Here is a 25,974-nt window from a genome sequence, read left to right on the forward strand (position 1 = left end):
AGCTGTGGCTGTCCTGGCGAGCAGGGAGTGACACCGGAGAGCACTTGCTCTGCCTCCCCTGGGACATGGCAGTGCTTCTCTGGCACGTCCCACTGCCGTGAACCCACCTGCTCTTGGCCCAGCCTGGAGCAAACTGTCAGGAGAGGGGTGCCCAGGGATGCAGATCTCACACTGAGGGGACACCAAACTGAGCAGGATCCCAGCAACAGGGAGGTTCTGACCACTTCTTTCCCTACACTTCAGGAATTTTGGGGGGAGCTTGGGAACGCTTTGGCACTTTCAAAGCACAGTTCTAAGCACCCCTGTTTGAAACAACTTTCCACTTGGTAATACACATGACCCAGACTCGCTCAGAGGGCTGTCAGGCTCCACTGGCTCACCAGACTTGCTGCTCTCCATTACTTCGTTCAACTTTGGTTCAGTCGGGCTGATGTGGAACCAGCTGAGGGGAACCAACCCCCGGATGGGATCTGCCCGGCACGACCCTCGAGTCTCCGCGGGTGGAAAGGAGTGAATTGGGTCAGGAGGCGTCGTTTCACACTGAGATGAGGGGTCTCAGCCTGCTCCGGCCCCGAGGGGGCTCAGGCGGCCCCCGGGGGCTCAGCCGTGCCCGGGGGGACCCGCGGCTCCCGAGGGCGGCAGGAGGGCGGCAGGGGCGGTGCGGGCCCGGCCCCCCAGCCCGCTCGGGCGCTGCCGTGCGGGGAGGGCGCGGCGGAGCGGCGGGCGCCGAGCTTTAAATGAACATTAATATCGCTCGGGGAGGGCAGCACCGGCGGCTCGGGACGGGCGGCGGCGACAGCGGCACCTCCAGCTCCTCTTCCTTCTCCTTTTCTCCGCCGCGGCGGGCAGGTAGGTTGTGCGCCTTCGAACGCGAACTTCAGCCCTTCCCCGCGGCCCCGAGAGGGGCGGCGGCGCTCCCCTGCCCCGCGGGGGGACATCGCGGTGCCCCGCGCCCTTCCCGCCGGGATGCCGGGATGCTGAGGTGCTGCCGGGATGCTGAGGTGCTGCCGGGATGCTGGTGCTGCCGGGATGCTGGCGGGGGGCCGCAGCCGCCCCGGGCGATGGAGGCTGAGGCGGCATCCTCTCGGAGGGCGGCGGGAGCCCTGCGGGGAGCCGAGCGGGGCGCGGAGGGGCCGGGGCGGCGGGGGTGAATCCCCCGGGAATGGCCCGGGAAGCGGCCGCCTGTTGCCGCCGCGCTGGCGGCGGTGCGGGAAGCGCCGGGGCTGGGCGGTGACACGGCGGCCACGGGCACGGGCAGCTCTGTTTGGGGTCTGCGGAGCCTTCCCCGGTCCCGTGTGCGCCTTCCCACAGCGCTGTCGGTCGGCGGGAGCGGGACCCGGCGGGGGTCGGCGGGGTCTGCGGGCGCTCCCGGGAGCGCGGGGCCCCCGCCCCATTCCAACCTGGAACGGCCTCGCCTTATTAATAAAAGTTATTTCCAGAAGGTGGAGTGTTTTATTTTCTTTCGTTTGATATTAAATGCGTCCCCGCGCTCTCGGTTTGTCCCCAGCAGGGCGCGGATGTGGAAACACGAAGTGTCAGCCCAATGCTCTGTTTCTGGCTTGTTGGGAATGGATTTAAAGGTTTAGTTATAATTTCAGTTCGTCTGCGGGCTGTGCTCGGTTGCTTTAGGACTCGTTTAAACTGTATTTTCAACAGAGACGAGTGAACTTTAAAGAAAATCAGGTCAGGCATAGATTCCGGGCATCAAACCCTTTCAGGTCCCAGAAATAGCCACAGAAGTAGCGTGACCAATTCTTTTTTCATGCACAAAGCTCTTTCTTTTTTGTTTTGGCTGGAATTTCTGACAGATACCGGAGCTCATCAACTGGATATTTCCAGCTTACTTTAATGAAATAAGCATGCTTTCTAAGCTTGCATTTTTATGCCAATTATGTTAGTCTCCCTTGACTATACGAGGTTTGAGTTTCTGATTGAGCTTTTAGTTCTTAAAATAATAAAGTCTGTTTAGCACAAGGTTTTTCTTTATGCATTTTTAGGGCTTAGATCTGTGGGAAAGTGAGAAAGAAGACGACTGTGATGAAATCTACATTAGCTGTTATGAGGTAAAAAAAATGGATATTAATAGAAAAGGTTCAGAGAGGTTTTATTTCTAATATTCTGCTCTTGAAACATAGATGTCCTTAAGTTATTGTATCTCTTATAAAGTCTTGAGCAAGAACTGACAAATATTTATTTTGCAGTAAGTGGGTCAGATGATAACATCTTCCACTGAATCTCTTACTTCTGTATTGGGCAGCTTTGGTTGCTAAGTAGCTATGAATTTCTAATCCCAAAGTCAATGATGTCATAATGACATCATCACATCCTTTCACTTGATTGATTCTCATAAGAGAACAGTAATAAGATTTGATATACATGTCCCATCTCTTTAATATTCTTTCTCTGCTTCAGGGGATTTCCTGACCTGCCTGGCAAATTCCAGTGAATCACACTGAGCTCTAGTAAAAAGACATTCCTTTTGGAGACGAGGTGGAACATTAAAGGGACAGTGGCTGCTCCTGGTCTTTTCAAAACCTGAGGAACTTGGCAGTTTATGTTTTAAATGTGGAGTTCCGGATATGGAGAGCAGTGATTTAAAGCTTGGAGTTATTAAATTCCTGTGCAGGTGCGAAAGGGACTTGAATTTCAAAGACACTTCAACACCGTTGAGAATCAACTCACTTAATGTGTCGTATATCTGCTTCAGGCAGGGCAGGGGGCACAGAGAAAACATAGGCTGTTTCAGTTGCCAAAATAAATTTCGTCTCTAATGGTAAATGGATGAAATCCGTCAGAAATTGCCACGTTGATGCCATGTTAAGAGTGGTATTGAATGGTACTGAAGACAGCTCAGAATTATTTTTCTAATTAGGTAACATAATTTAACAATTGATAAACTTGAAGTATTTTAATAGCAGCACTGCCATCGTAGGGAAGTTCATGTAAGAGAGTTTTAAATATTTAGAGTTTATAGAATTGATGGCTTTGGTTTCTTCTGAGGTTAAAGGTACAAATGTTGTCATTTGATGATGATCAGCATGGACTGCTAGTTTTTACAGTTTACTTTTATTGTGTGTGTCAGTATGAGCATGAGTCTGCTTGAATTCTAGGTTGTTGTTTCCCTGATAAATAGTTTTGCTGTTGGGAATTTCTTCATACCCAATGAGTTTGAAATATTCCAGACAGGGCTGTGTGTATTTTAGGTGTGTAAATCTTGCTGTTCCATATGCCTGTGGAAAAGGGAGAAATGAAGCAATTTTAACATGGGCTTTGTTGAACATGTAGTTTTGTTTGGTAAAGTTAAAAGCTGAGTCTGTCTCACAACATTCAGAGGCTGCATAAACCGATCTCACTCGATTCACGAGTACTGTAGGTTGCTAAAACGTATTTCAAAAGTAAACAATGATTTGTTAGCATGGACGAGTGGTTAATGTGTTTACTGAAGAAACTGATTGCCGAGGTGGTGCTTCTATTATTGCTGAAGCACTGCAGCGTTGATGGCACTATTAAGTATAACACAGTAGTCATTGAACACGAGGAGTGGGAACAAGTAGGGAGGTGGTGGGAGAAGATGTTTTTGTGTATTCGAATCTATTCACCGCTTAAGTGCAAACCAAGCTCCAGCTGCAAAAAGGAAATTTCTAGATAATCCGTAAGAATTCTGCACTCATCGTCCTATATGCAGTGACAAATTTCCACAAGCTTTAGGTTCTTTCTGGGATGACTCAACTACGGAACAAGTGATTTGGAAAAAAAATATTATCTCTGAAGAGAATCCTTGGTGACAATTTCTTTTCAAGTTATCTTAGGATTTTTCTACTTGCCGTGATTTCTTCTAACTCATGATTGCCTTGAACACTGGAGATGAGAAATGAATTTGGACTTGAGGATATATCTGTGCCTTTCCACTGCGTGTTAGATGGTCATCTGTGACATTTGCATGGTTGTGCTCTAAATGCGGTGACACATTTGGTTACATAAAGTGCAGAAAGCAGAGCACCTCAGAGCCTTCCCGAATGCCTGTAGAGGAAGGTTGATGCTGCAGTTCTGACCTTTGAACGGGCGACGACAGCGGAGACGTGGCCAAATAGAGAAAGAAAAGACGGTGAACGTTCCAAGTCGTGACAGAGCTCACTTAACACCCAAGGTCTGTCGTTGCAGAGGCTCAGTAAAACAATGGACGAGGCAAGGACAGCAATAGCAGGTGCAATCGTTAGATTTTTGTTGTCTACCGCAAGACTAAACTGTGCTCAGATCACGGGTGAATTAATCTGGTATCTGGCTTAAATAAACCACAGTCGAAATGCTTCAGAACTTCCAGCAACCGAGACATTTTGTTCCCCTGCTTCCAGAAGCATGTCCTGTGACTGGCAGTGTGAGGACAGCCAGCGTTTCAGCCCCAACTTCTGCTTCTGTCCTAAGCTCTGTGAGAGAATAGAACGAACTACCAAGTGGATTATTGGATTTTTTTTTTTTTTAACGTAGATTTTTAAGGGGAAAATAATACCCATAAAATCTGAAACTTTTGCAGGCCACTTTTGTGAGCCTTTTGTAGGGGCAAGACTGGCAGCTGGATGTTCGAAATGTGCTTTGTTCCGTCAGATTGAAAGGTAGTGTGATAAGTAAATGCATCTACATCTGGATCTTCTTTACTGATGGAAAAAAAACTGAACACAGAACACAGACAGGATTTGTCCCTTATACACTAGGAAGGAAAATAACAAAAGTGTGTTTTTGTATGAATATTCTGCCCTCCTTTCTCTGACGAAGGCACTCGAAGAAGGAAAGTCTCACGGCGTGCTATGAACAACAAAATGTTCCTCTACAAGAAACCCTCCGGGTTTGTTTAATTGTTTGGTTTGGTGGTTTGCTTGTTTGTTTGTTTTTAAATTTTTTGCACAAACGCATTTTAATTGTTCAAGATGTGGCCAACGTGCAGCTCGTGAGCCCAGAAGAAGCTGCCCACGTCCTCAGCAGGGCTGATGTAATCTGCAAAGCCCGGACTAAAGGCTGCCTCAGTCAGCTGGAACAACATCAGCCTGGGAGGTCATGCTTTGGCTTTTCCCCAAGGAAAAGGACCCAAACCGTGTCATTAACATTCCGATAGCTCGGTGTCGCTCCTCTGATGCGCAGGAAAATGCCACTGTTTCAACAGCAGTTCTGCTTTGTTCGGTTAATGACAGCTCTGGTACAAAAGGGCCCTGTGGGTGCAGGGAACCCAGGAGGTGTAACAGGTACAAATCCTCTGCCTTCAGCTGTGATTGATGCAGTGCTTTGAGTAATCGCTTTGGTGCCTCACAAGTCCCGTGCTTGACTTATCTGTAGCAATTCCGATGTACCACTGTTGTCTGCTTAGGGGAAAAACCCAAAACACTAACACAGAAATAAAACAAGCTGCGAAAAAACCCCTCCAAAAACCCAGCAACAAAACCCCTAAAAGGAATAAAGTCAATCCAGATGTGGTAGCTAACATTATCTATTAGATATGATAAGGCTTCTATTTAAACATATTTGCGGTCACAGAGTCACAGAATATATCGATTATTCCAAAATCACAATAATTTCTGAGAGAGTTCATTGTTCAAGAATAGAAGTTATTTTAAAACCATGAATACATTGATTTACTGAGCTGGAAAACTTTGATTTTATTCCAGTTTTGATCTTCATATTTTTAAAAATGTGATATGTTGAGAGCAAACTTAGTGGTGATTTTAGTCTGAAGCTCTGTCTTAGAGTAATCTTTATTGAAAAATTGAATCTTTTCTGTGTAAAATAACAATTATTTTAATGTGTAATGGAAAACATACAGTGAAAAGTCAGTGCTCTTTCTACCAGTTGTAAAATTGTGTAACAAGAGTAAAATCTAATATAGAACAAAGGAAGAAAAAGTCATGTCAGTGGGGAATAAACACATCACAAAATTTTCTTTTGAAAAACAGATGCTTTCAGTTACCAGTCAATGTATTCCTTTCAACACAAACTAGGAATTTGTAAGGAAATTCTCCCAGTCTGATGTTGAACTCCCCTTGTGCAAGGAATTATGATTTCCCACCTCCCCCTCTTTCTGAAGTAAAATAGATTAAACCGAGCTCCAGATGCAAAGTCTCTCCCCGGAGAAGCTTGTTCAGTGTTTTCACCCCTTCACAGGGGTGGGTGTTGGAGGGGAGAAGTTTGCAGAGTTCGTGCAAACAGTTTTCTTCTGGAACGTGACTTATAATTCGCATTTGAAGGTGGAGGGAGCAAACCATCACCAATCCCCTCTGAACCCCGAGATTAGTTCCTTTGGGGGTTCTGTGGCACAGCTCAGGGAATCAGTTTGACTGGGGGTTGCTTTTGTTTGGGATCTTTTTTCCTGGCTGAAATGGGGACTTGGTCTGACAACCCACACAGTGCTCAGAGAGAAAATACTCTCCTCTCTCAAGGTGATGTTGCAATTTAACAACTCCCTTAATTTCAGGCTACAAGTGTTTCCCCACATGACTGTTTTCTCAGAGAAGCCGAGATGAAAGAGGCAGCTGTTTTAAAAACAAGTATCACAGGAATAAAACATGGCCTCCAGTTGTGGCCATAACAAGGGGGGCACTGTTTAGTATTCTTCTCTTCCTCAATTGTTTTTGAAGGCTAATGAAAGCCTAAGGAGACACTCAGACAGTCACACTAGCACAAATCCCTATTATTGCCCTGATTATGAGCCTTGGTGCTGAAATTTTTGCATGCTGCATCTTTGTTGCCTTCTGTAAATGCTACAAATAGCAGGAAGAGATAGATAAAATGACACAGATGCTTTAATTATGATTTGATTACAGAGCAACCAGAGGAGTCTATTCTGAGGAATGTGCAATTAGAGAAAATTCTGAGGACTATCTAACCTTCCGAAATTAAAATTAACTGGGATTATTTGAACAGGGCTTTAACATTTCTGAAAAAAAAAAAAAATAAAATCATTCCTCAAGGATCTTACTGCTCATGTGTGATAGATCCTCTCTAGCTTAGCAGATGGGCTTCAGGGTAACACAATGTCATCTTCCTCAGCTGTGTGTGCTGCTTTGCTTCACCTCACAGTCCCATTTTAGCGTCCCTTGCTGGTCACGTACAGGAGGATGACGCAGAAGCTGCACTTGAGCTGGAAGGAAACAGCCATCCCTGAGTTGAAGCACACGAAAAGGAAGAGCAGTTTAAGCACTCCTGGGTCATCTCTCCATTTCCTCTCTGTGAAAACAGAGTTTTCCCATCTCAACGAGCAGGAAAAGTAGAGTTGTGTGTGGTTGTTGGGCAGGTTCCAAAGGGAAGGCGCAGATGGAAAATTCCATGCCTTTTCCTCTTGCAAACTATTTAATAGCAGGAACCTATATATGATTAAATATGTTAATCTTCTTTGTGGGCTTAAGTGGTACAAATGACTTGAACTTAATTCCATTGATTTCACTGGCTGTCAAACACGAGCAGAATTCAAAATCTGTCCCAGAGCTGAGTAGCAGCCTCCAATGGGAAGACACTGAAATGTTGTGGAAGTTGCATTCTGGGGTAGTAATCGTGGCTTTCTTCCCTGTTTTGGACAGGCAGGATCAGCCTGGTGGGGGTGATGTTGGGCCTGCAGTGGGTAGAGCAGAGGGTCACCTGCTGGGCACAGGAACAGTGGGGTGAGGACACGAGCAGGTCGGGAGGCTCTCAGGTTGGGAACTGCACCACATAGCAGCAGCTGCAAACAAGTCATCTCTCACTTGCTTCTCCTCAATGCTCAACACGTTCCTGTACCAACAGTAGAAGGTTTGGGGTTTTTTAATCCGATTTTCTGCAGAGCCTAATATTAAAATATTTACGCCTTGTGCTTGAAAAATCGTACTTCAAGTGTAATGTCAGCTCTCCAGCCCGAAAGAGCAGGGTCTGCCAGGAGCCCTCCTGGGCTCCAGTTTGGGATGCAGGGCTTGCTTTGGGGCTGGAGTGTGGCAGCAGTGGAAGGGAGAAGGGAGAAGGGAGAAGGGAGAAGGGCTCCTGCTCCAGGGTGCTTTGTGAGACCTGCTATTGCACCGCTCGGGAAACTGGGCTTTGCTGCTGCCTGGCAGCTCTGACCATGGCTGGGGGGTTGTGAGAGGGGCCCAGCTGCTTCCATTCATCTCCCTGGTGGGTCTCTACTAATCACTGACCTTGCTTTTGACCTTGCTTACCTTCAACAGCAAGGAATCCAGCTGACCCGACACTGGATGTGGCCAACACAGCTGGTAGATGGGGTCCAAGACACTTAAAGAATTCCTGTTCTTTCCCAACAGGTGCTGAGCACAATTAAAGAACTGAAACAAAGATCAGCTGGATTCAGCAGCCTCTCAGTCTCCTTTGTCAATTGTAAGGACATTTTCTAGTGCAGTGCCTTCTTTGTTTATTTTAACATTTCTTTTTAAGAGCATTCAAACCCTCCAACTTCAAAGTATTTCTGTTCCTACTGACCCACGTGTATTTCCCAGGGGTAAAACCCCTAACCAGCAACTTAGGGATGATTTGTCAAGGGTCACTTTAATAAATCAGGTTATTTATTTTCTGCCTGAAATTCCCTCGTTGGTGACTGAGAGAAACTTTGTATTAAGCTGTGCAAAGCTTAATGAGGTTGCTATAATGCTTTGATGTGGAAATGCTTAAATGCCAGGAAAAAAAAAAAAAAAAAAAAGAAAAAACGAAAAAGTGGTATTATTGATAGAGACAGCTTGTTTAAGGTATCTAGGGACAATTTATATAAACCAAACATAGATTATACTGTAAAGATTATAGATTTTGATAATAGCCCCTTAAAACTTCAATATCAGACTTCATAAAAGGGTCAAAATGAAATTATTTTCTTGAACTCTGCTGCTGATATTTACAAACTCAGTCCTTTATGAAAACAAAGATCTCTGTGGTATCAATTGTAGAGATATTAATATTACAGTAGATGTATGGTAAGATTTTGTTTCCTCATCCCTATTGCAAAGCTGTTCTTCATCAACAAACTTACTAAGCAGACTGCTAATTTTTCTGGAATTAAGAGACTGGAGAGAATTTGCACTATGTTTGTCTCACTTAATGAAGGTGGTTATATAAGAGTTTCTTCCCCTCAGCTGATTGAATTGTATTTCCCCTGCCACTTCTTGCTTTCCATGTTGCTTATAGATTATCAAAACAGAGTTTGCTGCATTTTCTTCTTTTCTTCTTGTATCTTTTCTCAAGGCTTATTAGCACAAAGTAGCTCTGAGCAATGGCTTGGACACCAGAGATTCTGAAAGCCTCAAACAGCCATAATAATGGAGTTGGATGAAGGATGCTGGTTGCCATGGGAACAGTGCATGTGCCACACAAGATAATGTAACTGCTGTAGTGCAGAGATCTGTGCTGCATATTGATTGCAAGATTGCTTGAATTCCTTGGAAATCCTGTGCTTTGTGCTGTGTGTTCCATCCACCCTAGCAAGTGAGAGGAGGTTATCAGCTGGACCTAATCCAGAGAGATTTTGGCAATTTGAAAAAAGTTGGCCTTTGTGTGTGAGGGGGAGAAGGTTCAGAGCTCCTTGAGAGTATTGTCAGGTTCAGAGCCTTTCCCTGTTGAGCTGACAGTGTCCTTCCTCACTGCTGTGTTAAATCAGAGTTAATGAGGTGTTGGAACCAAGGCACAAGGGGTGCCTGCCCTGAGTTAGAAGTGGCAACAGAAGGCCTTAGGAAGCTGAACTCCCACCTGTATAATGTTTCTTATGGTGGCCTGTAACCTGGACACTTGCACAGTGTCACAGTGCCCCACTGCTCTTTTTGGTGTGCTGCTGGAAAGTTCCTTTTTGTTCCAGCTTGTCAAGGACGGATCTAATTAGTGGCATAGCTGTGCAAAATAAGTGTGTGATTAAGAAATATCACACTCACTGACAGCCAGGAGGATGAGGGCAGTGTTGGCCATTTCACCAAGCTGGAGGAAGGTACAATATGCACTTTTTAATTTGGAGGAATTCTGTGTGAGCACGACCACACTTGCTTCTGTTTGTTGGGGGTTTTTTTTTGCCAGATTGAGATTCTTTCATAAAAATGAATGAAGCAGGATGGTTTTGCTATAATTCTACAGTCTAAGTTTCTGGGTCTTAGAATGACAAAGATACTCTAGTTGTTGCACCTATATCCCAGATCCTCACCAGCATAAACCAGAAAAGCTCCGTGTGGTGGAAGGCAGTTGGGTCCACTGTTGCTCAGGATGATTGTGCAGATGAGGTAATGCAAATTAAAACTGTCCTTGTAATGTTATCCCCCTGGGAAAGGTGATGCCAGAAACTCTCACTTGCTTTCAGCAGGATTTCTGGCAATTGGCCACTTGTTAGAGGATGACTGTGTAATTATTGACCTTACCAGGCTTTTGGAAATTATGTATATTTTTTCACACCTATCTCACACCGTTTGAATCTCTGGCTGTTTTCTGAATCTGCCTTAAAAGCATCGAAACTTTGAGTTAGTCAGGTTTTCTGTGTCAGCTCTCATAAGATCCTTATCTTGAGGGAGAGATTGGTAACTCAAAATGTATCTAAGGTATTATTTGTCAGAAATGTGTCTGAGAGGACATATTTAGAAATGCTGGGCTACTGTGCCCTCTGGGCATTATTCACAGGTTTTTGTGACTTTGTTCATCAGTATGGGTCATCTCAAATATGGTGCTCAGAGAGTCATTGAATTTATTCCTCACTGCTATTTTTGGGTTTAGATCCAACCATGTCCCAGCAGAGTACCTGGTTTTGTTGCCAATTCAAAACACTTGATTGTATAGGATCAGCTTCTCTGGAGTTCTTCTGGGCTTTTTTTTGTATTGAGATATCTTGGTTTATAACCAAGACATCTGCTTTGTAATGTACAGACAGCTACATTTTAGAGCACTTAAAAATAGTAAGGGACTAGTGGCACTGCACTTTGATATGTTTCATTAAAACCATTACTTTTTCATTTTTTTGGTAACACTTTAATGTTTTCTTGGTTTCTGTAACAATTCATGGGTGAAATCCTTACTCTTGGTAGAAACAAAATATATGTTGAATTTAGTGAGTGAACTAATTAGTGAACTTGGACATCAGACGTTGCTTTGGTGTTAGGAAGAGTCCTTCTTCAGTGGAACCTGACTCTATTGATGTCCATCATCCTCCAGTTTGGCCAAGCCTTGTGGCTGCACTGTTTGGAGCAGTGCCTCACATGCCCTGTGGTCCTTTTCTTGTGCCCAGGAAGACCAGGGACTTCTTCCAGGTGTCCAGGGATCAGCCTGTCAGCTTTGCAAGTGCGTGTATGTGCATAAACACACACACACCACACAGGGTATTTGTGTTTGTACACACACAGATACAGACACATACTCTACAGTTCTCATCTTTTCCTACTGTCAGTCATGTTCCTGCTGTCACTTGACAATGTTTAAGATGATTGCTTGGATTAGGAAGTGCTGCAGTTGGGAGAAAAGAGACCAGACTGGAATGGAGTGTCAGCTGTAGCCTTTTTTGTTTGGCCTGTGCTGTGCACCCAGCTGGAAATGGTTTGTCACCTTGACAAGGTGGTAACATCTTTCTGAATGAACATGTAGCGCTGGCACAGTCACAGATTGTCACTTGTTTGTCCTTGGACTATCTGGTGCTGTCCTGGTATATCACCATTTTAAAGAATACTCAGCTTTTAAGTACAGGCACAAATAGAAATGTCTATAACTACACACAGCAGCCCGTGGTGTTTTACGGTGTTGATGTCTGTGAGCAGATTGCATTGCACCAGGGAATTTTCGATATCAAAAAGGTGCTAACTTTGGTAAAGGCAGGGACTCTGTTTATAGTATGATATCTTTTTCTGAAAAAAAGTAAAGTTTGAGGGGCTAGAAAACTAAGACATGTGAAAGACAGGGAATGTGGTGCTGCCATTCTATGGAAAACCATCTCGGTTACCAAACATATCACCTTTCATGTCACCTCTGAGGTGACTTCTCTTGGTTGAACTCCACTGGACCTGAAAACTGCTGCTGATTGCTGAGGTCTAGTGTGCCACATTCTGTAAATCTACCTTGCTCACTGCACTGAAAGCTGTAGGAATGGAGTGATTATAAAGTAACAACTAACACCCTGCAGCTGACCAAATTTTGGGAGTGCAGGGGTGAGAAGAAATGCAGCTGCTGCCCCCTCCCCAAACCCACAAGAACTCTGGCGTATGAGATGGTTGCTGGATTGAATACAATAACGTTCCAATAAGCAGCAGGATAAGAATAAATATTTCTGAAGAAAACAGCAGGAAAGTGAGACAAGTGTGTACCTGGGAAAGGTCAGTGACTTGGACAGATCAGCAGTAGTTTTTCCACGTTGTGAATTTGGCCCTGGCATCTTGGTCCCTCAAGGAGCAGAGGAAGGATTTTGCTGGATTTCAAATACAAGCAAATGGGGGTCTTTGTGGTTTATCATTCAGAACTCCCTTTTCAAGCTGCCTTCAAGAGGAGACAGCTCTGCCTGACAGTGCATGGGGACACACGTGGCAGGAGGTAGAATTTCACCTTCATGGGTGTCTGGAGAAGGAGATTGATGGTTTTGCTTCACAGCAACACTGGGAGGACTGGGAAGATGTTTTCCCACATTGGCATTCAGCCACTCCAAGTGTATCAATCGCCACTGAGCATAAAGGTGATTTTGATTTTACACAACAAGAGTTTCCAAGGAGGGGTTGGATTGACAAAAGCAGTTGCCAAGGGGCTCCAAGGGACTTGACAGGTTTACTGACTGATGATATACTACTGGGATAGTCTCAATGGAAATTGGGCTTGATATCAATAAAGGACAAGGACATTGTTCAAAAGCAATTTAGAGAGGCCATGGAACATTTTGATTTGTCTCAGTGTGATTCCTCCCACAAAAGGGAGTTGAACTGTGACTGGTGGAATTTATTACAGCTTTATACCTTTCTGTATTGAAAATTGAGCTTCAGCATGATATCCTACTGCTGTCTTCATGCAGATTGCTTAAAAATAAATGGGTAGTTTATGAGGGTAGTATCTTGGAGGTGAGGAAGTTTTAAATGAAAATTATCAAAGAATGTCTTTATTGTAAAGGAGTGTGTATATCTTAGCCAAAGTGGTTCACTGATGGACAAATATGCATTTGGGAAATACTTATATGGACCTTTAAATATGTTCACAAATATCCAAGATAATTTTTTTAAAAAAAAAAACCAACAAAAACTATTATTTGCAGATCATGTCTGTGCCAGCACTGACATTATTAGAAAGGCAATCCTATTTAGTTCATGTAAGAACTTGCTGCCTTGTTTTCTGAGTAACACAAAAGCTGTTTTATTTCTGAGGAACACATGCTTTCAGAGTGAACCTTGTAAGAGATTGTTTTTCTTTCATGAGGCCTGTATATTTTCCTTTTGCCACTATTTTTGAAGCTGTAGAAAATCTCAACAGAATTGCATTGCAAGGGCAATGCAATTTACTTCATGTTATTTATTTCCAGTGGTTAAAAAGAGAATTGCTGAGAGGTGCCTCAGGTAGGGCAGGTAAACATGTGAATGTCTCTGTACCTGGTAGTTAAAAGCCATGTGCATTGTGGCTAGGGATGAATTATTTTCATTTACTGGTGTGCTGATGTTAGAGGGGAGATGGAGGGGCAGGGAAATAATCTGCCTTCTTTAAAGGTGACATAGATGTTGCCTTGAAATGCACTGTATTCAGGCTCCCTCCAAAGCTACTGCAGTTCACTTTTGGCCACAAAATATGAGGATTAATGACATTCATGTGTTTACAGTCAAGATTGTCTGCCTGGAGTGCGGAAGCAGCGAATCCAAAAACCACATGAATGACAGATAACACTGATAAACACATAGTAAAGCAAGGAAAATAAAAGTGAGCAGATTTATGGGCATTTTTTTTCTTCCAGGGAGTGATAAAGACGTGCAGATTGAGGTCAACGAAGCTGTTAGCAAATGCTCCTGTTGTAGAAGCACAGAAAGAGGGGAAATAACTGCAACTGCACAAAGATATGTCAGTTGTACTTCCCCTGTGGATAGAAAGAGGTGGAAATAATTAACACTACAAAGGGATGAGCACAATGAAGAGACTCTAGCACCATCCTCTGGTGTCCTCCTTGGAAAGCAGATGGAAACTATCAACTCCACACTCCCTGCCTGCCTTTGCTGCACACAGGAGGCTTTTGGCAACAGTGGCAGCAGCAGTGCTGAAATGGTTGCAGCTTGGTGCTGCAGCAGCAGACCCTACCTGGATCCTTTGGAATTAAAGAATGGCCAAGGAACATATAGGGGTGGGCATTTTTTTTTTGTCCTTCCTGTGCCATTTTATTCCACTTGGTCTACTGCTTTTTGGCTGGGTGGTAACAAGCAGGTCTGCTCTAAGTAATCCAGCTTTCCCCAGGGTTTGGCCCCGGGCCCTTGGAGGAGTTAGGTCAGAGAGAAGAAAGAGTTTGCAGCTAAAGAGCTTTGAACAGCAGCAGGTAACGACCTCAACTTGCAGTACCTCATTCTGGCCGCTGTTGTTTGCTTGCTTCTGGATTAGGGGTATAAGTCAGAAAAAAAACCCCACCAAAAATTCTGCAGAATGCTGCAACCATTAAAAAAACCAACCAAACAAAAAAAACAAAACCCAACCAAAACAAAACAAAAAACCAACCAAACACCAAAAACCAGGCAAACAACAAACCCCCTTAGAATTGTTGCTTAAGAATCAACATGGGGTCACAAGAGATTATTATGCTGAGCATCTGGCATGTGTGCCAGCCTGTCTCGTGTCTGAAAGCAAAATACATGTCTGTTTTCAGATAGTTTTGTTCTCCAGCACTGTATTCATGCACTTCAACAGAGAATGCCTGGTGTAAGAAGATTTCCATGGCTGACATACATTATGCTGTGCTTATATTATCAATGATTATGCTGAGATGGTTTCTGTGTGAAGAACGTTGGGAGCCTGCCTGTAGGTTTGCCACTGTAACTTGTCTTTTCTACTGGGCTGGGCTAGTTAAGATCACACTGCTTTGCTTATTATTTTTTTAAAGGCATTTGCTGTGTTTGTTTATGAAGTAATTGTATAGTTCTGTGTTTGTAACAAGATTTATTCTGTATCCCCCTCTAGACTGTTTGAGGTACAGCAGTTTTTCTCCATGATGTTCCTGCCTTCAGATAGAAGGTTTGCACACAGCCACTAGAAAAGAGTGTTGCTTTTCCAGCAGGAAGCTCTCATGGTGGAAACTGCAGAGCTGGAAGAGAGAGAGATGAGAAAGGGCAGGGATCTTTGCAGAAAACCAGAGCCCCACTGGCCTTAATACAGTTACAGTGGTGGACAATGCAGTTCTGTGCATTTAGAAATGCTTATGGGGAGCATAAAATATTGACTGGGTGACAGCTGGGCTGCTGTGACTTTTTGTGTGGGAGGGTCCTTATTTTCACCAGGAAAGCTGAATGGATTATTGTTCTCTCTGGGATGTGTATCACAAAAGAATGCTACTTCCATTCATTTTTCTTATAATATTAATTCGGTCCCAGCTACTTATTGTCACTGTTGCTTCCACAAAATATTTCCAGTTCTAGAACCAAAATAATCTCCATTCGCTTTAAAGCAAGGCTCTATATTTTGTTTGTGTAATGATGACAGATGCCTTAAAATCAGAGATGAAATTCCATTGCTGGCTAGATGGGCAGAGGACTCTGAAATGCAGAATACACTGAATGAGTTGTGTTTGAGGATGTCCAAACTGTCTTGTAAATAAATGTCTCCAACTTCATGGTTTATTTCTAGGGAGCTCTGCTTAGCAGGAGCAGGAGTTATCTCTGCCACGTAGCAGTCAAGATTCACAGTTTTCCTGTGAGATCTGCTACTACAGGAATAAAGACTTCCTTTGTTTACAGGAGTGGGGGTAAAGCTCCCTTCAGGCTGTTGTTTATAGCTGCTGACATGTGATAGAACACAAACATGCCCTCGCTTGTGGAATCTCAGATTGGCATCTTTACAGGGAGGGGGAATCTTCAGGGGTAGCTCAAAGCTGACACCTTGTCATCTGGCTGTGATAAGCCCTAAAAAAAGAGCTGTTGTGTGCACTGGAGTATGTTGTGCATAATAAAAATCGAATTCTGGAAGAGTTCAAGAGTTAGAAAGAGTAGTTTTTTGTATTCAGTAGTTGAATTATGCAAGGTATGGAGTGCTGTCTTGTGTGGAACAAGGTAATGGGAATTTCTTTGCTAATAAAAGGCTTCAGGATTTGGTCCAATGGATCTTAAAAATGGTAGTGCTATTTGTGGATGTGATTGGCAGATTTAATCCCTTTCCTGCTCCCATCTACATCTTTCCTTTTCTAGTCTGCACCAGCCATTAGACAAAAACATAATTAAATCTAGTATTTCAGAACCAAAGTAGGCATTCATCATTCAGCATATGTTTTTTCTTTTATCTTAGGAGTCTAAGGAAGGCAGACACCTCAATGCCACTGAAAAGCACACATATGTATTTTTGTCTCCTTTGAAAAATTCAGCCATGCTATTTAATATAATCCAGTGGTGATTTTATCAACATTTTCTTAATGAAACGTAAATATTTGACATTCCCACATAGTGTGAATGAATTGGAATTTTAAAAATATAATGCTCCCATAGTTGTTGGGTTTTTTTCTGGCTATTTAATTTCCCACTTGATACCCACAAATGCTTCCACAGCCTCAAAGAAACCAACTTTCCTCAGTTTCATCCTTGTCTTTCATTGAGGTAGATGATAATTTGCTGATAACCATTGCACAAGGTTGTTTGTTTGTTTGTTTGTTTTAATAAACAAACCTGAAAAACACAAAAAAGACTACAAAAATGTCCACTGCAGCATTGGCCTTTCTGAAGGGTGACAAGCAAGTCAAAATTTTGCCTTCTATGACAGTGTACCAGCCTTGCCCTGAGTGTAGTTACCCATAAGGTTTTTGTGAGAGTTTGGTACCTGTGCTGGCGTGTCCCTTTAATACCAAGTAGCCATGGGAAAGGTCTTGGGGCTTGAAGATGGGAATGATGGAAGTCTAAAACTGGGGATAGCTGAATGTAGCCTCTGCTGCTGGGAGGCACTTCTGGGAACATTCACACAAGAAGGAGACAGTATTTGGAAACTATTTAAAAATTTTAAACAAGCACACAGACAAAAACCAGCAACGAAACCAAACAAATAGAAACACACCCAAAAAATTTAGAAAAGGCAGGAGCATTTATTCTACCTTCCCTGATGGAAAGCTTTATCCACAGCTGCTGCCTTAATATGAGCAATTAAGCAAGAAGGGCTGCAGTCCATGGGTCTGACACTTCTTCCCCACCATCTCCAAGCAATGTGCCACCTTCAGGGGTGTGATGGACATCATCCAGATGCAGGGTGCACAATCATGGAATATTTAGATTGGGGAGAAGCTCTGGAGGTCACCAGGCCCACACAGGTGTGAGCTGATTTTTGCTATTTGTCTACATTTTGCTGACTTACAGGAAAACGTTAAGAAATCAGGTTGCTCCCTTTCTCTGCTTCTTCCAAGTTGTTCATTGAATGCAACTTTTTACAGCTACAGGGAGATGAAGATTTCTCTCCTTAGTGCAATAACTTTGTAACATGGTGTGCTGTTTGTTTGTTAAAATTCTCTCCATTTAGCAAAATACCCTTTTCCTTCAAAGTAACATGAGCTCCCAGTGGAAAATGAGGATATTTACTGCTTAGCAGAGCCAAGGCCTCCGTTTGCACAATCCCTGCAGTCTGGCAGTATATTTGGAGTAAGTCCATTATGACTGTTTTAGATTGGCTTAGAGCTACATCACAGGGGAGAACTCTTTGCTCAATCTGTGCTAGGCAGATAAGAACTGATATTTTTCTGTGGAAAAAAATCTGACTTACTTTCCCACTTGTTATTTTATTGTACTCTGAGGGACATAGAATTAACTCTGTTAATTGTTCTTTAAAAGTCCCTATGTCCTGGTTAATCCTTGGAAGATAGGGTTCCAGGGGAGCTGTGTTGCTCATATTCAGTATTGTGCAAACCAGAAAAATTTCTGTTCTTGTGGAGAGCAGATGCAAGGAATTGCTCATTGTCTTATAGGCAGAAACAGATTTTTATTTTTCTTCCTTTAGGAAAATGAATGCATTTTAGAAAGGAGGTGATCACTAAAGAATAAAGAAATGTGTGGTAATACAAAACATGGCTTTGTTATTTCAATCCAGGTTTTGTGCTGTTGAATTCTGGTAAAAATAAAAGAACTTACTGTGTGCCTTGGTATGAACAGGTGCAGCAATTGCTTTTGAAATGAGTCCAAGCAAGTAACATTAAGTCCTCATTTTACACCTCACTGAATGCTGTGCAAAGAGCAGAACTTCCCAGCAGCATAAGCAGATATAATTCCATTGATAGCTTTGGCACTGAGCCTATTCACTTAAATCAGTGAAGTAGTATCTGCTCATGCCTCAGTAAACAAACCCTATTATATTATACAGGTCAGTATTTGTTTTGGGACAGTCTTTTGAATGCTTCCCTTCCAAAGGCTAATTCTGTTTCCCCCCCCCCCCCCAAAAAAAAAAAGAGCTTCTGTTTCTTCAGCCTCCTGTTTCTGAGCCTGGAAGATTTATGGGACTGATACTGCCTTCCTTCAGTTGGGACTTTTGAGGCCTTGTATTATGGGAACAGAATTTTGCTTCCAATCTTTTGGAATTTTACTCAAGCTCTTGGTGTGAGGGGAAGGGCTCACAGGATGGATGGATGGATGGATGAATACACTTGTGGGAGTGAAACTCCTTTAAAAGTACTGCAGCTCCTTGGGACCACAGTGTTCCCATTTTGAAATCTAGAAACAAAAGGCTTAGGAAACCTTCCCAAAGCCAAATGCTGCCGTGGGGAAATGTGGACAGCTTTGTTTCTGCTTCGGGAGGTGAACGAGCCACTGGAAAATGGTCTGGGTAGTTGCCTTTAATTGGCAAATAGAAAAGTAATTTAAAAAAAGCATCAATGCTGAATTCCTGCAGACCCACTGCTCACGAGTGGTGGTTTGGTCAGAAAGTTTTATAACAGCCTCTTGTGAACGAAGAGCTGCCTTGGGATTGGATTCTCTGGGCAGGTAAGGAGATATTCTGCCTGCTCGACTTCTCCCCTCCCTTCTCCTGCCATCCACGTGCCAGGGACAAGAAGGAGGGAGAGGAAGGGATTTTTTTTTTACTGTATTCCCTAGTTCTGTAGCTGTTGTCTGGGAGCTCTGCAGGGAGGGTGTGCTGCTGGGCAGTGGTCTTGCATTAGGCTCAGCATTTTTTCCAGAAATGTTGGTCCCGAATATAATCTCTTGTTTTGTATGACTTTAAAAATCACTGAGGTAAGATCATCTTTTGAATATTTCTGTCAATGTCCTTAGTTACAGGAAACAGAAAAGTTCGGTGCTTGCTTGGGTTCTCTCAATTTCTGTGAAGCCTTGAACAAGTCAGTAATTAATATCTCAGCCTTTTTTTATTTTGTTTTGTTTTTTAATTGTGGTATTTGTAGTGAGGGGAAAAAAAAGGATATTCAGCCCTCCCAAATAAATGGAAGCATTTCCTAACCCTTGCAGGTCTCTCTTGGAACCCTACCTCTTTGCTTTCATGAGTACTTTCCTCCTGCTATTGAGCTTTGTTAAAGCTCCTGGGTGTCACCTTAATTTCAAGCTTGTGTTTAAATCTCACCAGTTTAAAGTCTTATGCATTTTACTGTAGATGGGAAAAAAAGCACAGAGCTACATTCAAAGGGGGAAAATATATAGTTCTCATCAAGTGTTAAGTTCTGAAAAAATAGACTTTGCCTGTGCCATCACTGTTGTCCATAGTTATTAAGAGTAATTCTCAACTATAGAGCTTGAGAATGCAGCAGTTATTTGCTTCCCACTTGGAAGGTGACATTCCCAGCTAGATGGCCTAGAAAATTGTTTTCAAAAAGTAAGAAAAATTAGTTCAGGAGGGCTATTGAGCATCCAGCACTCTCCTCAAGAGATTGCTGAGTACCTGTCAGTCCGTGGCACCGTGACAAGTGTTCAGCCCGGGGGTGGTGACAAGTGATGAGCTGTTCAGAGCACAGAACACCTCTTCCCTTTCACATCCTGGGGGAGCTTGCAGAGCTGGGCTGCAAAATTCACGTGCTTGGGGCTTTTTGATGGGAACTGAGAAGCTGAGCAAGGGTATTCCATTAACATGCAATAAACATGGCACCTCGTGGTAGTGCTGGGTTTGGTTTTTAATGCACTTTTCACAGTGTGTTGAGCTGACTTGCAAATTATTTGAAGTAAATTGACCCTACGGCATAACCAAAGGATAAAAAGATGTTGGTCATTTGTGAGGCTTTCTGTAGCAGTTTTCATGTGTGGGGGGGTTTTTTTTCCTTCCTAGAAGAAGCTGTTTAGCTATTGGATTTTGCAAATCAACTCTTTTTGGTTTTACTTTTGCTCCTAAATATGAAAATGCACTTTATAAAAACAGTGGAAAGGGAAATTAGTCCAAATTCATTATTCCAAATACACAGGACTTTTGCTTTCCTCCCTTTAGATTTGTTTGTCAGAAGCCAGCATTTGGCACTGTTACCCATGTGCCTGTGGGACTCTCTTTTCAGCTAAGGATTGGAAACTTAAATGGGAAGTAACTAAACACTACCAGGTTGCTGCTGTAGGCTGAGGAAAATGAGGTTTAAGTGCCATTTGTATTCTCCCTGGGTTTCTGACCAGCATTTCAAAGAGAAATTCTCCTCAGAGATTTAATCCTGTGGTTTCTATTGAGTCCAACTATTGTGATGGGATTCTGGGAGCTGGGAAAAAGAGCATAAAAATACCTGTAGAGCAGATCCATGAGAAATAAGGCTTATTTGCTCGTTATTAAGTTTGTTCTTTGATTTAACAGCTTCCTGGAATCTGGGATATGCTACTAGTCACATCTGGGCTAGAATTCATCAGCTGTTTGTTAGAAAAAAGGTACTATAGGTAGACTGAATGCAATCACTAAAGCTGAAATTCTGCCAAGACTCTGGATTTACTTTTCAGAAAGTGCCAAGGCATCTTTCACAGTCACAAATCATGACACTTACCTTTTGGATGGGACACAAGGCTGGGCTTATTGTGAAAATAGGGTTGCAGAGATAATTTGCCTGGCGTGTAAATAGTGTCTGCATGTGGTAGTATTCCTCAAGAGAAGAGAGGGAGCCAGTGGAGCTGCCAAGGAGTACAGATAAATTGTATCTGAAAAGGAAAAGTGTTGGTTACAGGAGGGCTTAAGTAATTGGTGCCATATGGTTTTCCAGTCTCCTTTCTTCAACTGAGCAGTCATGTATTACAGTGCAAATAGCTGAAACTGCTGCAGACTCATCTGTAAGTTGTTTTGGATGCTCAGTGATAGCCTTGAGACCTTTGGGACTGTGAAGGCCTTCTTCCCAAAATCGTTTTTGTTTGCTTTCTCACCTGGAACCAGCAGCATTGACTGAGCTGGAGAAATGGCAGCCAAAGATGAGCTTATGTTGAGCATCAGGAAACAAGCAATGCTGTAGATATTGATGTCAGAAGCCTGTGTGATATTTAGTAGGGGATAACTGTAAGAGATGAATGATGAAAAAACCAGTTCCCTTCAGTTCTATAAGAATGGGTGCTGCTCTCTAAAGAAAGGTGTGTGAAATGGGGTTAAGAGGCAGAGACGAGGAATGCTGGAAACAGCACAGGAGTGTGTAGTGCATGTGATGGGCTGCTGAACTGTGCTGCAAAGAACAGATATTTTCCAGAAAGTTTAGTCAAGAATAATGTTCTTTTTCCCAGTAAGCAGGGAATGTTCAAATATGAGGGAGTATTTGGATTTTTATACGTAAATTTGACCTCTGGCTTTCTGAAGGCCAATGGAGCAGGACTTTGCAAACCCCAGAAGGCACATTAGCAGTGAACACTATCCAAATGACATTTCAAGCACTAAATACAGTAACTCCCTCTTCTCTTATATCCCATTTATCATTGTTCTGTCTGTCTAGCTAATTTACTGAGCCTTGTCATAGGACAGATTATTTATCCTCATTTCAGACTTATTTCATTTGTCTAAGATTTCCCATTTGGGTGAGTGAAGGAATATTGCTGGAGTACAATTCTCTACTATCTAAGAGATAAGCTTCCAAAATCTCAGTGTGGGTAGCATCCTGAACTTCACTTACAAATCAGTTCTTGACCCTGTGCCTTCTCATTAGAAGCCAAATATCATCTGTCTTTATTATTTCAAAACTGACAGTCTGTGCTATAGTAGAGGGCCTGTATTTGCTAATTCTGCACCTGTATATCTCTAGTCCTGATAAAATGTCGTCTTTGGATGGTCATTGCACATGAACTTGTAATTTACTTTTGTTCCCTTTCAATAATTCTTTGTTGTTGTTGTTGTCTCATCGGTGCTGCTTGTAGATTTTTCCTGCTTGGTATGGCCTCACAAAACAAGCATGTTCTCAGGCTTCTCAGGGGACTGGCATGATCCTTCCAGCCTGGGAGAGCTTGGCCAGTCTGAGATGTCTGGACAGCAGTAGTTGTTTCTGTTGCATTATTGTAATGGAGAGAGAGATCCAGCTACAACTCCAGCTACGACTGCTGCATTGAAGAAGAGAGACACTGCTGCCCTGAACGTGGGGAGGATCTTTCCTTCTTCCCTTCTGGACTTTTATTGGAGGGAAAAGAGATTTGATCCAATGTAAATATTGCTTTACCATAGGAGAGATAGTTAGGATTATGTATATAATGTAGTATAATATTTATTCGTGTAATAATTGTAATATAATTCCCTTCCCCCCATATTGAGTCTTGTATTGGGTCTGGAAAACCCCTCTCACACTGGGGTGAGTTGTGGGATGGGGGCTTGGACTTGGAAATTGGATTTTTGGGGATCTCAAACCACAACAATTATCTGCTACCACGCTCGGATGCTGCTCCTCTTTGTCTGGAGATCTTCCCAATTCCAGCAAGAAACAGGGACAAGGTGGCACCTTCTGAGCAGAACCAGTAGGTAAATAACCATATGCAGGCATTGGAAATTTGGAAATGAAGGGATTTCCTACAGCACAAAACACAAGCTCTCAGTACAGCATATAGTCACCTCTGGCAGCTCCTGTCCTGTCCAAACACAGAGAGAATGTCTCCATGGATCTGTGCTCTGCCCCTCAGGATTGCTCTTGCTCACTTTTTTCCATCACTTCAGGATGCCCAAACAGCAAGGGGGGGGTGAAGAATTGCAGTCCCAGCTGTCCCAAGAAGGAGTTAATCTTCTCCTGCTGTGGAGTGTTTCAGAAGTGTGAAGTGGAAGCAGGGAAGACTAAGAACTGAGCTGAGCTTCAGAAAGGCTTGTTCTTGGGACTTTTATCAGCAATGTAGGGTTTCTCTGTTGTGAGAAAGCCCCGTGTCTCTCCCCCAGTGCTGCAGGCTGTTGAAATGTGACTGCCTGTGGCAGTCTGTTCATGCTCTGTGTTGGTCTTGCTCTCTCTGAGCTGCTTTATGTTTTTGCCCTTGCCATGATTTCTGCCGAGGTCTGTGATCTCTCAGATGGGTCAAGTTTGCCTAAGAGTGTTCAAAGTGTGTCTGGCAGCAGCCTTTGCATCATAAATAATGAACATTTCCCATGAGAAAGCTTGAAGAAAGTGGGTGGTGGTGAATTTTTTGACTGGGAGAAGGAGGCATATGTGTGTTTTTCCCTTGCTGCTGCTCCAGAGAACTGTGCTCCCTGGCTGGAAAATATAATGGCTGTATGAATTGCTATTTAATCAGGGATGCTAATTAAGTCTTAGCTCTTTAATGCTTTCATGGGAGATCTGTGTATGATTTTCAGTGGCTAGAATTGCAATTGCAGGCAATTAAGCTGTTCTTGTCTTTGTAGGACCCAAAAGTGCAATTTTATGAGAGATATTCAGGAAATGGAGAGATCCTGTCACCTTTAAAATTTTCCTTGATCTGAAGATAGGAGTTGTTTTTAAAAGGAAATATTCTAAAGCAGTGAGGCAATGAAACAATACATTTATTTCAGATTCTAAGTAGCCTTTTTTGTATGTATAATTACAGCAGTACATTCACTTTTATGGCACACTTAATCTAATTGTAGGATAAATATGAAGCCCATTCTGAGCAGAAATTTTACTTGTTTTTTTTTTAGCATTGCCAGTTTAGTTTTATAATGCAATGAGAAAGCAAGGTCTTACCTGGGGCTATCTGCTGTCTTGTCAGGTCACAACAAAGGGTTCCTACTTATGGGTCAGAGCAATATTTTTGGAACAAGGGGGTCCCACCATGATGGTGTTAAATGAGAAATTTAAGAAGTGGGACAAAATGTGTGGAATACTTGTCCAGCTTATGTAGTACAGTCAAAACTAACCCACATTCAACAGAAAGCAGGCAATCTGCTTAGTGATTAAGAATAGGCTGGGATTTTTAGGTTTTGAAGGGTTTAATTGCTCAAATATTATATCATGGTAGTTGCTATCAGTGATACACTGTGGGGGTGGTCACTGTAATCTCTGGTCCTGCAGGAGCTGGTTCAGTAGTCACCCAATAATATGCTGTTTCTACGTGGTGTAAGGGACAGAAAGGAGAAGAAAAATATTCATATATCTTTCTTTATCTGAATACTGCTTGGAAGGGCAGCCTGCTCTCAGGAGAAGAGCACTCAGAGAAATTTCAGATACTTGAAGCAGGAGAAAGCACAAGATGGACTTGAGAGATTTAGATAAAAAACATGGTATATAATCACAGCTTGTGAGACTAGAGGAGTGTTTTACTTTGCCTTTAGCAGAGTCAGTTCTCTTTTCCCCTTTTTCCCTTACTGTCACTTCTCAGTAGGGCAGGCGTGGGGCAAAGTGGAAATGCAAAAGTGAGGTTTTGGACAGTGAGGAAGTTTGTGAATGGGCACAATGATGTCACCACCATCAACCTCAGACCTCCCTGAGCAAGGGTCAGATGGTTGATCTGTGCCTGCTCCAGGAACACAGGTCAGGAAGGTTCCTTTTCCTTCTGCTCACTGCATTAAGGTCATTTTTCAGCTGGGTACCACTCCATTGCATCATTAAAGTGCTGTAAACTGTGGCCCTGTGATGATAAACTGACAAATATTAATTGAGGGCAACAGGAGCCACACACTGTGGTGAGGCAAATGGTGTCGAAATTACCAGTGCAAACACAGCCAAGCAAATCAAACAAGCTCAGCAAATTAGCTTGGGTACTAGAAATGCTACAGTGGGGATGCTGATGAGCTTATTCAAGCGGGCTGTGTGCAGTAGCTGAGCTGGCATTTTCAGAGCCTTCTTAACTGCCTTGGTGCTGGACTGCTTCTCTTGTGTAGAAAAACACTTGCTGTAGCTCGTGCTGATTTCGTGTGTGAGACGTGGAATCTTTACCACCATCACTCTGTGTTTTCTTTGTCTGTGCTTGTGGTTTGAAGTGGGACCATCCTGCCTTCAGTCTACTCTGAAGTAACTTTCAATTAGCTAATAATTAAATAAGTGGTAGAAAAGCAGAAATGATGATTGTAATGGTTAACAATAAATGGAGGGTTTTTCTGCCTTGCATTTGAAACCTCTTCTGGAGCTCAGGTTAGGTGGCTTTGTCCTTCAGGATTCTTCCAGGTTTATCTCTGCAAAGCTTTTACTACACACTGGTTTGATGTTTGGCTTATTACTGTCCTGCCCCTCTTTTGATCAAACTCCACAGGTGAAGAGGGAAGTTGTTTACAGCACAGATGGTCAGACATCAGATGCTGAAAGCTCTCCAAGGATCTGGGTACCCCATTCACTACTAAAGTGTTCACTTCAATATATGAATATCAGTGAGATGAATCTTTTGGATGCTGCAAATTGGAGAGAGGATCTGATTTTGAGAGAGGAAGAGGACAGGCATTATGTAAGCTATTCTTTATCAGTTCATAGTGACCTTTGAAAGCCTGAAGGTGATCCATCCCAGGCTGCCAAGCTGACCTCTGTATGGGAAGAGGCTGCACTTTGACATGTTTACCACC

The 25,974-nt window shown here is 43.0% G+C and overlaps 1 protein-coding gene across 3 annotated transcripts in view; it reads left to right on the forward strand.

Moving 5' to 3' along the window:
- Positions 1-2,504: 2,504 nt before the first annotated feature.
- The window catches only part of SLC6A1 (solute carrier family 6 member 1), a 58,166-nt gene continuing 34,696 nt past the window's right edge, over positions 2,505-25,974 (forward strand). The window contains exon 1 of one of the 3 annotated variants that reach the window (XM_018084872.2): positions 2,505-2,626. The gene's annotated coding sequence lies outside the window, so the exon portion shown is untranslated. Of the gene's footprint in view, positions 2,627-8,287; positions 8,341-18,874; positions 19,074-25,974 lie in introns of those variants that run through there. The other 2 variants (XM_029964660.1, XM_018084871.2) reach the window with 2 other exon arrangements.

Source organism: Manacus vitellinus, unplaced genomic scaffold (assembly GCF_001715985.3).
Source record: "Manacus vitellinus isolate BGI_N305 unplaced genomic scaffold, ASM171598v3 scaffold_77_pilon, whole genome shotgun sequence".
Classification (NCBI taxonomy): domain Eukaryota; kingdom Metazoa; phylum Chordata; class Aves; order Passeriformes; family Pipridae; genus Manacus; species Manacus vitellinus.